Source organism: Palaemon carinicauda, chromosome 15 (assembly GCF_036898095.1).
Source record: "Palaemon carinicauda isolate YSFRI2023 chromosome 15, ASM3689809v2, whole genome shotgun sequence".
NCBI lineage: Eukaryota > Metazoa > Arthropoda > Malacostraca > Decapoda > Palaemonidae > Palaemon > Palaemon carinicauda.
The window spans coordinates 55,725,989-55,739,489 of NC_090739.1; the positions used below are offsets into that span (position 1 = coordinate 55,725,989).

Genomic DNA, 13,501 nt, shown 5'->3' on the forward strand with positions numbered 1-13,501 from the left:
GCTGAGGGGGTCATCTCAATGTAGGAAAAGCTGGGCATTGTTCTTCACTCTCCAACCTCCATCGGAGCAGGACCTGTGACACGTTCTCCACAAGGGAGGAAACAGAGTCCTTTTTATCAAGGTAAGGTGTCTGTACTTTGAGATCCTCATCATCTTTACCTAGCCTTCCCGTATCCCATCCCATCCTTTCCATTTAACCTTAACGAAAAATCCTACCCACTGAACCTTCCATTGTTTTTATTTTTTTGTTTGTTCATGCCCTGAATTCCTTAAGCAAGGCCGGGCGTAACAAAAGTGGCAACCTTGTCAGGATTAGCTAAGACAATAATTTCACATTATTTTTATTTAAATATATATACATGGTCAGGGGAATATTACTCGGTTAGAATAAAAAGATGAAAGCAAGCTGTTGAAATTAGGAAAGGAAAAAGAGTAATGTTGAGAAGTAATAAAAACATTAGGGAGAGAAATTTAGATTGGAAATGGGAGTTCAGTTTCCCTATGTTTGAGAGACCTCTTGCCTGTACCCAAGGCATATTCGCTATTGAAGCACAATTTCATCGAAGCATTCTCTCACTAAGGGGGAATTTAAGTTTTCTGCTTTTTTCATAGATATTGCTAGATCTTCATTATGCATTCCACTCACTATTCTAGTCCGTTTAATCAAATTTAATTACAATTGGCATGTGGCTTTGACAAAATTGTTTTATACCATGATTTTTCCTTGTAATAAATCTACTTTGGTACAAAAAAATTTCCTACTTTGAGTTCTGATGATTTATTAGAAATATTCCTCCCTGGCAACCTGCCATATTGGGGTTTGAGTTCCACTTAAGCTCGATAGTTTCTTTAGTGTCTGCAACCTAATCATCCTAGGAATCAGAGGATGGGGAGTTAGGGAAATTCTATAGATCTACCTGCCGAGTCATTGGCAGCTATTGCTTGGTCTTCCATGGTTTTATCCTAGTTGGAGGGGCTTGGGCACTGATCATAAGTATACATGGTCAGTCTCTAGGGCATTGCCACTATCCCTTGCCTCTGGCATTCATGAGTGATCTATAAAACCTTTAAACATTTCATAAAACATTTGTTAGTCACGGGTGAAATTGCATTGAATTTTAGCAAACTGTCTGAGGAAATAATGTGAAGAAGGTTCATTTATTGTACTGTACTGTACAACCACCTCACAAAACCCAAAGCAGCACAGGCTCGCTTTGCTTGCCTGCTCACAAAAGTATCTTTCAGTTACTACTCCAGGTCTGAAAGTCTTCTGACTTGGCAACCTTACTCGCATAAAAAGTTTATGGCTCGTTTTCCAGCTAAGCCAGACAATATATACATAATAAAGAGTGGTCTTTATTTGTGTAGGAAAAAATATTAAATTATAAGAACATATCTGAAAAAAATTATTTTCACAAACATATAGTAGGAAAATTCAATAGTCTTGAAAGCAGACAAAGTACTCCCTTTTTTGTTATTCTCCAACAATGGTATCTGCATCGCCACCTCTTGATATATTATCATAAGACAGATTTACTATAGAGATGGTATCTCTGTCAGTGATTTAAAAAGTGTTACACAAGAATGTACTTAACCAACCAACAATTTGCATCACTACAACCACTAATGTCAGTGTAAGAATGGCACGAGTTTCACTTTTAATCTTTCATTATTGGCAAGGAAGAGAGAAGATATCCACCTTTCTTAGCACTTACTAACAATACTGGAAGTAATTGTCATTTTCTGCGGCAATTATGATTTAAGGCAAGTCCTTTAGCATACTTGCCTGCTATATCTGACAACAGTATCAAGAATTCTTGCATGAGAAAGGACCCACCAGAAATAAACAGTAATGTGCTGAAAGGAAATGTCAAAGAACCCCTTCTGAGCTTTCCGAACTAATGGGTGAATCTATCACATACTGTATTTTAAATGTCATTCTTAAAGCTACAGTATATGGCACAGGTGTTGCCCCTACTTGCTACGACAACCTCTGGCCCCAAGTTATACAGTATATAAATCTTGGAAAACAAAGGAGCAGAATTTATTAAAGTACTGGGTTACAAATCTACCAGGAACTCTTCTCTTTAGAACATATATATTGAATATTTGCATGAACTTAATATCATCAACTGGTCCCTGGCTAACATTTTGAGACATTTACTTGGTCCTATTACTATCATCATATTTACAAAATTCCCTCTCATCTTAAAGGCATAGCCTGAGCCAGCATACCTCTAGCTGAGTCACGTGTCCTCTAACAATATTTTGTAACTTAACGCAGTGTTAATAAGTCAAATGTCCTACTCTATAAGCTTGCAATTTACCTTTCATCAGATCTTGAGTAAAAGGATCACACTACACTCAATTTTTCTCTCCACAGAAAATTATGCGATGGATATTGCAACAAGTCTAATTCACTGATAAAAGGGCTACCATCTCTTAGCAAAATGGAATTTACCGAACTTTACACACATAACTAATAAAATCTGGAACTAACACATGAAACAATAAAACCCTAAGATTAAGGCCATAATTCTAGAGCAATATAAGGACAGAAAAGAATAGAGTAGCTTTAATTGTCATGTAAAAGTAACTAAAATGTTCTAGTGGAACCCCCACCACCTCCTAAATGGGTTTAGCAGCTAAATTGTCGCGTGGCCTTGCAAGGAGGCCCAACAGTGTAGAGTAATGGTAAAAATTTTGGTTTCGTAGTGTTACTGTCAAGAATCTCTCAGTTCAGTAAAGCATATAAATTTCAGTTATCTATCAGTAAAATAAGACAGTATGGAGGTTAAAGTAAACCAACAATGTAAAAACATCTGAATTTTTATTGTTCAGAAACACTATTAGTCCAACATCACACATTCCATACCTTTCAGAGTAATTTGTACTACTAACATATTAGTATATATATCACTATTAAACATCTGGAGGAATTATTCCAAAAAGGTATGCCATTCATCCACCCATGTATTCATATCAAAATTGGAACCATCACAAACATAATCCAGTCATAACAGAAGTTTAAATTACACAACAGGGTAAATGTCCAAATAAAATCGACAATATGATGCATATCACGTCACACAGGTATACAAATGAGACCTTTTAATATAAACTAGAAGTAAATGATCATAACCTAACATTATGAATCTTAATATACAATTGTGATATGAAATAAAAACGATGAGAAAAACAGGATTAAAAATAGCCTAAATAGATAAAATTTATTCAGTGTCTAGGCATGATGGGAAAATATTTCCGTAACGCTGAGGCTGTGGATCAAGACAACTTCAGTGTGGCATCTTCTGCTTACAACACTAAGATGATTGATGAACAATGATTTCTCCAGTATCTGAAAAGAAAACAGAAAATAATCAATGTGTGTGTGTGTGAGAGAGAGAGAGAGAGAGAGAGAGAGAGAGAGAGAGAGAGAGAGAGAGAGAGAGAGAGAGAGAGAGAGAGAGAGAGAGATACAAGGATTTTGGATGTCTCAAAGACTTTTTAATCCATCCACAGAATCCATTTGCTCTTTGGTAGAGCGATTTAGTTAAAGCATTTAGTTCTTATAATCTTGTCTAACTTATTCTTGAACTCGTATACCGTGTTACTGTTTACTACATCCGCTGCAAGTTTATTCCAAGTATTTGCTATTTTGTATGTAAAGAAATTGTCACAATGAGAGAGAGAGAGAGAGAGAGAGAGAGAGAGAGAGAGAGAGAGAGAGAGAGAGAGAGAGAGAGAGAGAGAGATTAGTTTACAAAGAATAACTAACTAGTTGCATTGGTTTACTCAATAGGACTTTCAAAACTAAAACTGAAAATTATTTGATTTAATTCATGGTTTACCAAAAATGAAACAATATAAAGTAAAAGGTACCCAGCACAAAGATAACATGCATGCAAAGGGAAAATTCATAAGTAATATAGATATCAAAACATCTGGTCCCAAAAGGTTCTGCAGACCATTTATTATCATCTACATTGTGCTATGCAAAGCCAACTGTAAGTTAACTACCAATAGTAAAGGGATAACCTAAAACCTAAGTTGTCACAGAATTAGTCATAACACGCCAGAGAGAATACTTCAATAAACAGTCTCAACACTGGTTTTTCCTCTTTACCTAAAAACCATTTGCAAAAATATAATTTAAAATTTCACATAAATGATTTCGATACTTGAATGTTACTCAACTTGAATTACGTCAAGTTTCAAAAGCTCTTGTAAGTGATTGTTTAAACATCCCAGAAATCCATAAATTTACCTGTTCCTATGATCGGGATCGCCTTCTGTAATCAGGGGTTTCACTTCTTCGACGGTAGTCATCATACCTGTGGAACACAATATTTATAAATCCAGATATATACTGAAAAAAATATAATCAGATGAAAGAGCAAAATGCAAGTTAGCAAGGTGACAGAGTATATCCTCCAGATATACAATTACCTGGACACAATATAATTTGGATTCATACAAACCATCATTTAACATGTCATTCCTTTTTTTATAAGGATATTAATTTCAGACTTCACATTTCCACCTCTACATATTACCATATGTCTTATGCCTTAATCTGATCCCCTTTACATTAGACTAATCAAAATTTATAAAATGTATCAATCAAAATCAACTTGAAAAGCTGCACCAAACTGTGTACTGTAATATACAGCACTGAGAAGCATTCAAAGAAAAGGGTACAGAAAGCCAACATGGATGTTGACTAATAACCCCACTCAAGTCATTACATGTTACTATACATTTATAAAGAAAGAGGTTCTTGGTTAAATGATTACCTCTCATAGTAACAGTTTCACATGTTTTTATTAATAATTTTCAGTAAATTCAAATAACACGCAATCCGTCTTTAACCACATGATCCAGAACCTGCTAATTCTTTAACTTTTTCCTAAACAAAGGAAATCTTGGTAATTAATTTTTTTATTAACTTTAAAATATAAAATATATATACCGTATAGAGTCCTGTCAACAGCCAAACTGGTTCACAAGAAAATTAGTCCTTTAAACCAAAAGATAGAAATTGAAGTAAGTACCTGAACTACTTCTATTTAATGTGGCCTTAGGGGAATTCAGTGATCTCTAAAACATGCCAAGCCCACACGGTACGCCTTCAGTAGCATTTAGACTGCCAAAGAAAATACTGTATGGTTCTTCATACAGTCCCAAGATAATTCAAGTTTGATTTTTAAATGATAAACCAGTTAGAAAAGAACAAAATGTATCTCAAATCATTGTAAAGTATGAAAAAGATGCTGAAGGACACTCTGAGGGAGATGATAATACACCTCCCCCAATCATGATGCTTTAACCTTAGCAATGTAATGTCATCAAAAGCTTACTCCTAAACACACTACATCACTTTCAATTTCTACATGTTTCATAACAAGAATTTTTATAAACAATGAAAGAAACCGCAAGGAACTCAAAAGACTTCAGGTCACTTTTGTAATAGATTGGAACAAATTTCAAGTTATAGGCAAGATAATGGCAACGGTGAAGTTATTCAGGAGTTGCATAGGCCTGTATTATCTCAAATTATAATATAACAGAATTCTACTTTTCACTATTCAAGCAATAAATCAACTGCTATTGTTTGTACAGGTTGCATCTCACAAACTTAACATGGCTGGGACCAGAGCCAAGCAACATACTGTATTGGATTGAGAGAGAGAGAGAGAGAGAGAGAGAGAGAGAGAGAGAGAGAGAGAGAGAGAGAGAGAGAGAGAGAGAGAGAGAGATTTCAGCTGATGAAATTGAATGCCGGGTTTTTGTTTCAACGTTTCTTTCAGACATGAAGCAAGGAATTTCTCACCACAATTAATTCTGTTTAATTCTTCCTTTCAACATGTCTCATTGGCATACCTGCAATAAAATAATGAAAGAAACAACAAAAACATAATAGATGTGAGCACAAAAGCATGGCCAAACAACAATTGTTAATTCAATGCAAGCCCAAATTTATGAGTGAAGGAAGCACCACCATTACACAGCGGCAGCCAGGCAAACTACATGAAATCAGTGACTTTTCTCCTGGTATTGAAATACTCTTTCTCTCTCTTCAAGAATAAGTCCTGGCATACATCCTTTTGAAGACAAAAATGTAAGCGCACTCTCTTTTTCTCTCATGGGCAAGTTTCTTTTGTCACAAATATATAAGAATCATTTTCATCATATGACTTTTAATTACCATTTATAATACAGTAGACTTATAATCTGTCTCTCTCCTGTAGAAACTTTACCTAATACATTATTATGAAAAAAAAAGGAAAAAAAAAAAAAAAAAAGAAGAAAGGAAGAAAGCAGCAGCAGCAACATTCTTATAACCAACCCTCCTCCTCCACGTGTAGAACCTTTACGAAAACAATTATTGGCAATTTTGAAATATTAGTGAATAGTTTTCTTTACATGTCTAATTAAAAATTTTAAGCAGGCATTTTTCAAATTCTACTACACAGTCCTCGGCAGCCGAGTTTTAGGTGCTTCTTAGTTTGGGAGATGCAACCTATATTCAAATTAGCATCTATTCTCAATGGATAAACGATGAATATCATGAAAATTCAAGTGAAATATGTGAAATATAAAATCATGTAATGACTTTTTTTTATTTACAAATCTGTTGACAATAAAGTAAACATTGCTAAAGCTGCCTTCTTTCCTCTAGATTCTGATCTACTATACACTGTTTAGTTTGTTTGTTTCATTAGACTACCATGGTAATTTACATGCGTTTGATAAATGATAGATTTCCTTCCTTTGTTCTTTCATTCAACTGTCTGAGTGATTCTTTTCCTTTTCCGGATTGCAATGCACCTTGATATTTTACATTTTAAAAATTGCTTAAACGGAATTTGTTGATGGAATTTACTTTGAATTAACTATCTAGATTTAGTAGGCCTCAAGTACTTGGAAATTGATGTTGAAAAATTGTTTTCCCTATGTGACTTCTTGCCAAGTTAAGGAATTCATACTCAGAAATTATGATTACAGTACATATTCTAACAGAGATTTATTCTGTAAGTCATATTAATTATGAACTTATAGGATATTTGTTGGGTTGACACAAACATTGAATAGGGTTTATGAGAACATAATCTGATGTAGATGTGGATTTTGTATGCATATTCTGATGTCAACGTAAATTCTGTAAGTACTATAAATAAAAAAAAGCTGCAAGGAACAGGATTTAACCTATGGATCAAATAAGCAACAATAATAAAAAAAAAAAAAGAAAAAAAAGGGTCATTATCAAATTTCCTTTAATGTGAATTGTGCTATTAAATCCTTTTTTTTCAATTCAATTCAACTTTTGATGCTAAATTAATTGCTCTCTAGATTGACATTTACCTATAGAGAAATATTTCAAGGATGCAACTGAGCATCATTAAGATTAGGTGTATTTTGCATTTGTTTCTTCCCATATAAGAAGATACCATTCTGAGTGTACCTTGCATGAAAAACTCCAGATGGCGTACTTAGGTTCTTTGAAGGGTTCCTTCATCACCACTCATGCTCCTAATGACAACTTGGCTTTCTCAAGTTCAACATTCAACAATAACCTGACAGCATTAGTATTACTTGATGACAAACTTCTATACCACTAAATTCTTTATTATTATCAAATACTCTAAGAGTGATCACTTAATGACCATTTAATTTTTAAACTCATTCTAAATAAACGTCTCTGATATGCTTATACTGTACTGTATTTACCGTGTCATAAGACGCACCCTTAAATTAGCAGTTCTTAGAAAAAAAAGGAACCAAGTACTTTACAATTTATTCTAGCAGCAATTCCTAGTCAGCAGCTCTAGTGTGATTTTTGTCTGTCACAGTAAAGTTTCATATTTTGAGTGTATTACAAAATGATATAGTTAATATTACAGTAATTAGCTCACCCCGGTTATCCAAATTTTATTACATATTCTTATAAGAAACCACTAAACCAGTTGTAGTTGCCACCACAAATACATTTGGTGTTTCAAGTGTTGTTTACATGAAAGCAGTGTTGCCAAATGTTCTTAATCAAATTTTGGTAAAGAAGTAAAATTCCAGTAATATTTCCCAAATTCCTCATATATCCTACACATTTTCACACTAAATTAATCAATTAAGCACTTAATCAAAGAAGTCTCTAGAAATTCCTCTAAGTGGAATACTTTTCCTACTGTATGTGCTACTCTAGGTCTAGTTACTTTTCTGCTAACTTGGGAACACTGCACTCAAATAACAGAGGGATGTTTTTTCCAAGCTCAAATTCAGCAACTGTGTTTGTATTATTTTGGAACTCGGGCAACAAAGTCATTATCAAAATATTGCTTTATTATAAAATATCAAAAAATTATTTGAAAATAGATAAATACGGCATAAATAACTAATATGTCATAGCGTCGTCTGCTAGGAGACGCTAGTTGGCATGTTTGCATGTAGAAGGCGATTGACAAGTTATCAGCTGATTACCAAAAACAAACAAACAACTTGCTACTGTACTTCATTAAATGAAGCGTAATATAATATATAAATTTATTCATCACATATGAATGATAATTGTAGGTTTACATTTTATATCTGGTAAGTGAGAGTTCTTGAATGTCATCACCTGTAGTTTAGTTGGGTGATTTTTGCGGGCATTTTTCAAGAAAAAAGGTGCATCTTATGACACAGGAAATATAGTAATTTTCTTGTCTTATAATGATTTCAATATTTTTCAGATCTTAATAAAACTATATCATACAAGGTACCTGATTTTCCAAAGCAACTGTGCTGAGTTGATTTCAGACATTTTAGTTTTTCTAAAGCTTTTTTTCAAGCATGACTTTTGTGATTGGTCAAAAGCCATTGATGTACTATGAGATGAACGCTCTAAAATCAAACCATCCTTCTCTAGTCTTGAGTAGTGCCACAGCCTCTGTACTATGGTCTTCTACTGTCTTGAGTTAGAGTTCTCTTGCTTGAGGATACACTCAGGCACACTTTACCTAGTACACTGGTAAGGCATTTGCCTTGCATTTCCATGGCAGCAGATTGCTCCCAGCCAGAAGACTATGAGTTTAAGCCTGTTTACTGGGGAGGATACTGCTGTGGTTGGGCACCACAGTGGGGTTTGGGTTTGCCCAGCTGATGTTCCAGTGAGCAACCATTCTGATGATACTGGAACTCAAACCAGATACCATTACCACTACGCTATTCTATCTGTTTCTTTATTACCTTTCCTCACTGGATTATTTTCCCTGTTGGAGCCCTTGGACTTATAACATTCTGCTTTTCCAACTAGGGTTGTAGCTTAGCTAGTAATAATAATAATAATTGGTTGAATATATCTCAGTATACTTGAGTACTGTATGGGCTTTTAGCAATAATTATCCTTACTGCCGAGAGACATACCCCTCATTATTCAGGGTTATTTACTAAGCAGTGGCGAGTTCCTTCCCTCAAATCTAGAAACATATGCAACACGTACCAAATGCCCACACGAGGAAGACATTGCTAACACATACTCTCGTCTGTATATTTTCTGAGTAGATTTTACACTTTACGCACATTTAGTATTCATCTCTGATACTATGCATCTTTCAATATACATAACCATAAAACAAAAATTGTAAATACATAAACGAGCAGAAAATGTTTATTTACGATACTGAGAAAAGAAGAAAACTGATATTCTCTTCAATGGAATCAGAAAAATATTGTGGTGTTACCATATATGGGATACTAACATAAACATCTTCCCATCATATCCTGGAAGAAAAAGTAAGTAAATTGCTATCGTGGTCAGAAAATGATTGTGTAAGGGACCAAAGGAGCTTCCTTTTAATTTATATATAGTATATATATATATATATATATATATATATATATATATATATATATATATATATATATATATATATAAAAGAGGTTTTATCAACAAAACAAATTGTTATCATTAAAAAATGCAATAATCTAAGTTTCCATTGTATACATGTACCTAGTAAAAGCTTGTCATAGAATCAATACAGCAGAAATGTGGAGTGTGTTGAACAGCAGGCTGAAGAGGCCTTAGAAGAGAACAAGTTCTGCGTAGATCTAGACAATGATAATGTATATGAAGACAAGGAGCCAACATGAAAAATACATCACCCTAACTCACGGAACAAGGCTTCCGGGAATAAATTATGACCTAAGAAGTTAAGAGATGTAATGCTTTCAAGGGCTGGGACCATAACATAAGCAGTACATTGTCGGTTCTTAAACTCTGCTCTTTATTCAACATCACATCAGTCAAACAAAGAAAAGAGATACGGCCAAGAAAAGTTTAGAATAGTTCTCACATTCTCCACTCCCTTTGGCACTTGTTAATCTCCAAAAAAAGGCCCTTAATGGGGTTATTATTATTATTGCTAGCAACGCTACAGCCCTAGCTGTAAAGGCAGGATGCTACAAGCTCAAGGGCTCCAAAAGGGGAAGCAACACAGGAGAAAACTAATGTAAATAATTAAAAACTCTATACTATAAATAAGAAAAAATATATCAAGATCAGTAACAATATTAAAGTAGATCAGTCATATATAATGTTAAAAAGAGGTTTATGTCATCCTGTTCAACAGTAAAGTCTTTGCAATAAGTTTCAACTTCGGAAGTTCCACCTATTCAACTGCCACATTAAGAAGATTATTCCATAATCTCGTTGTCCATAGTGATAGCCTCTGCAGTGAAAAAAGGCTCACTACACAACCATTCCCTTGGGTGCAATAACTGGAGCTTCACTTAAGACTGGGGATGACCGATATAAAAACTGTAACAAACCAAATCATGAAAAAAGGATCTTACTGTGTGTAGGTCCTTTCTCATGAATCACTGTTGAAATCCTCAAACATCTAAACTGTGTCCTGAGAAGTGTCAATGAGTTCATCTAGGGTATTGAAGGGCACTAAAAGTCATGGGTGGGTTTTTAAGTCAGAAAGGTACAGATTCAACACTTACAAATATACAAAAGCAAATAATTACTCCCTTGAACTTAACTTTCTGACTTTTTCTTCTCGTAATGGATTAACTGACAGAAGATATAACACAATCTGATGAGTTTGTCCGTCTCTGTCTCGGTAGAGGGACCTTTGATGATGCACCACTTGATGATGGGTGAGAGGGAAGTCACTGAAGGATGAAAAGCCTGAGGAGCCGTGGAGAAGGAATGTGATTCGATAATGTGAAGTACTTTTAGAGATGACAGAAGAGGGATGAACAATCAGCTGATGGAGCAATTCACCAATACACAATTAATGAGAGGGCTAAATACTAGGAGGGAAGAAATTAATAAAAGAAAGTACAGTACTCTTGCAGGAGGACTGGTTATACAATACTATATGAATTTCTTCCCTTCACTGCCATGACTACATTGATGCAACTCGAAACCCTTGCATGGGACTTATTGACAACCAATGACATCGTATCAAAAAGGTAGGGTATAGAAGACTAATTCTTTTATGATGGATGCAAAGTGTGTTACAATATGCAAGAATAAGATAGGGTAAAAGTAGGTCCGGGATGAAAGCGAGTTACGTCTCCAAGGTCGTTCGACATCTCTAAAGATGAAAATATATAAAAATTCCGAGACATGAAACTTAACAAAAATAATACAGTACAATAGTGAAGCTGTGGATATTTAATTAAGATAAAAAAAAAAATATATATATACAAGGGAAAAGTAAGAGTAATATTATGAAAGTAAATGGAATCCTAAGTTAGAGCAATGAAAGTTAATATGAATGGTGGAAGAATGGAAGCAGTTAATTTTGTTTAGCCCTTGGGTGTAAGTATGGCGGATGACTAAAGTGACGGAACCGGTAAAACAAGAGAGGTACCATAATGTTTACAAAAGTTTGGATGAAGACTAGAATGTACCTGGAAACCAAGATTGAACTGCATGGAAGAACTACAGAGCAAACAAATCTTCATTGAAATAGTTCGGATCTTGAATGCTAAACACAAAACTAAATGGGTTGAACTGCTACCACAATTTCTTTCCTTAACCTTCAATCATTCTAATGGTATCATTATCAATGAAAGTAATCAAATTTAGATGAGCATATCTATTTTTAATTAAAAATCAACCATGATTCGAATTATCTTCACTTATTCTCGAATCAAGCATCATCATCTCTGTCACATCATACCGTCATTAGTGGTAATTTGTTATTGTTGACTAAATGCAAACAAAATGGTTTTCCTGTTAAGCAATGTGTATGTATTTTTAGGGGCATTGGAAGTAAAATATTTCCAATAACATCTTTACTAATAGCTCTTAGTATCATTAGTTATCACTTGCGTTTGTTTATGGTCGGTGATGAAACATATACAAAACAATGCTTTCTGTTTTAGGCAGGCAGTTTATTAAGAAAAATTTGATTTAAAATCACTCTTATTTCATTTATTTTGAATCACTAAGGATAAAGTGGGTAAAACAAAATCAATAACATTATTATTACATCACCAATAATTGGTAAGATATCTGTTGCTGCAATTGAACAAATGAATGCATTTACACATCTGTGTATAAGTTAATACACAGATGTGTAAATGCTTTCATTTGTTCATTATGATCAGCGATGAAATGTAAACAAAGCAATGGTTTAGGTTTTATGGGGCATACTGGCATGTTTAGCAAAAGCATGATATAAAATTGTCTTATTAAATCTATTTTGGATTTTCAAGTAAACAGCAATAGCAACCCTAACCACTGATGGCATTGTAATTTACAAGTTGTCTTAAATAGAAGATATGACTTAAATTCGTTAAAATTTAACGTCATTTTTTACCTAGTCTTATGCGTGGAAATAGTGTATATGGTATGTTTCTGCATGTACAATGTACAGCTAGACTGTTTTCAACAAAACTGTAATGCTTAAATATACTAAAAACTTTTTTCCTGAATCTGACCTGCTGAAATTAGAGGGCGTCATATGCCTGTATGTCTTGTAGGAAATCGAATACAGTATGTATGTATGTATGTATATATATATATATATATATATATATATATATATATATATATATATATATTAATATATATATATATATATATATATATACACGACCACTAGAGTTATGGGGTCCTTTGACTGGCCAGACAGTGCTACAGAGCATCCTTCTCTCTAGTAACGGTTCATTTTCCCTTTGCCTAGATATACACAGAAAAGTCTGGCCTATTCTTTACAGATTCTCCTCGGTCCTCATACACCTGACAACACTGACATTACCAAACAATTCTTCTTCACCTAAGGGGTTAACTACAGCACAGTAATTGTTTAGTGGCTACTTTCCTCTTGGTAAGAGTAAAATACTCTTTAGCTAAGGTAAGCAGCTATTCTAGGAGGACACTCCAAAATGAAACCCTGGTTCTCCAGTCTTCGGTAGTGCCATGGCTTCTGTACTATGGTCTTCTACTGTCTTGGGTTAGAGTTCTCTTGCTTGAGGGTACATTCGGGCAGGACTATTCTAACCC

General features: G+C 34.2%; 1 long non-coding RNA gene across 1 annotated transcript in view; it reads right to left on the minus strand.

The window, feature by feature from the left end:
• Window positions 1-2,813: 2,813 nt before the first annotated feature.
• The window catches only part of LOC137654614 (uncharacterized), a 12,341-nt gene continuing 1,653 nt past the window's right edge, over window positions 2,814-13,501 (minus strand). The window contains exons 2-3 of the long non-coding RNA XR_011046665.1: window positions 4,268-4,334; window positions 2,814-3,358 (exon numbers count right to left, since the gene is read on the minus strand). This is a non-coding gene — a long non-coding RNA (uncharacterized lncRNA). The remainder of the gene's footprint in view (window positions 3,359-4,267; window positions 4,335-13,501) is intronic.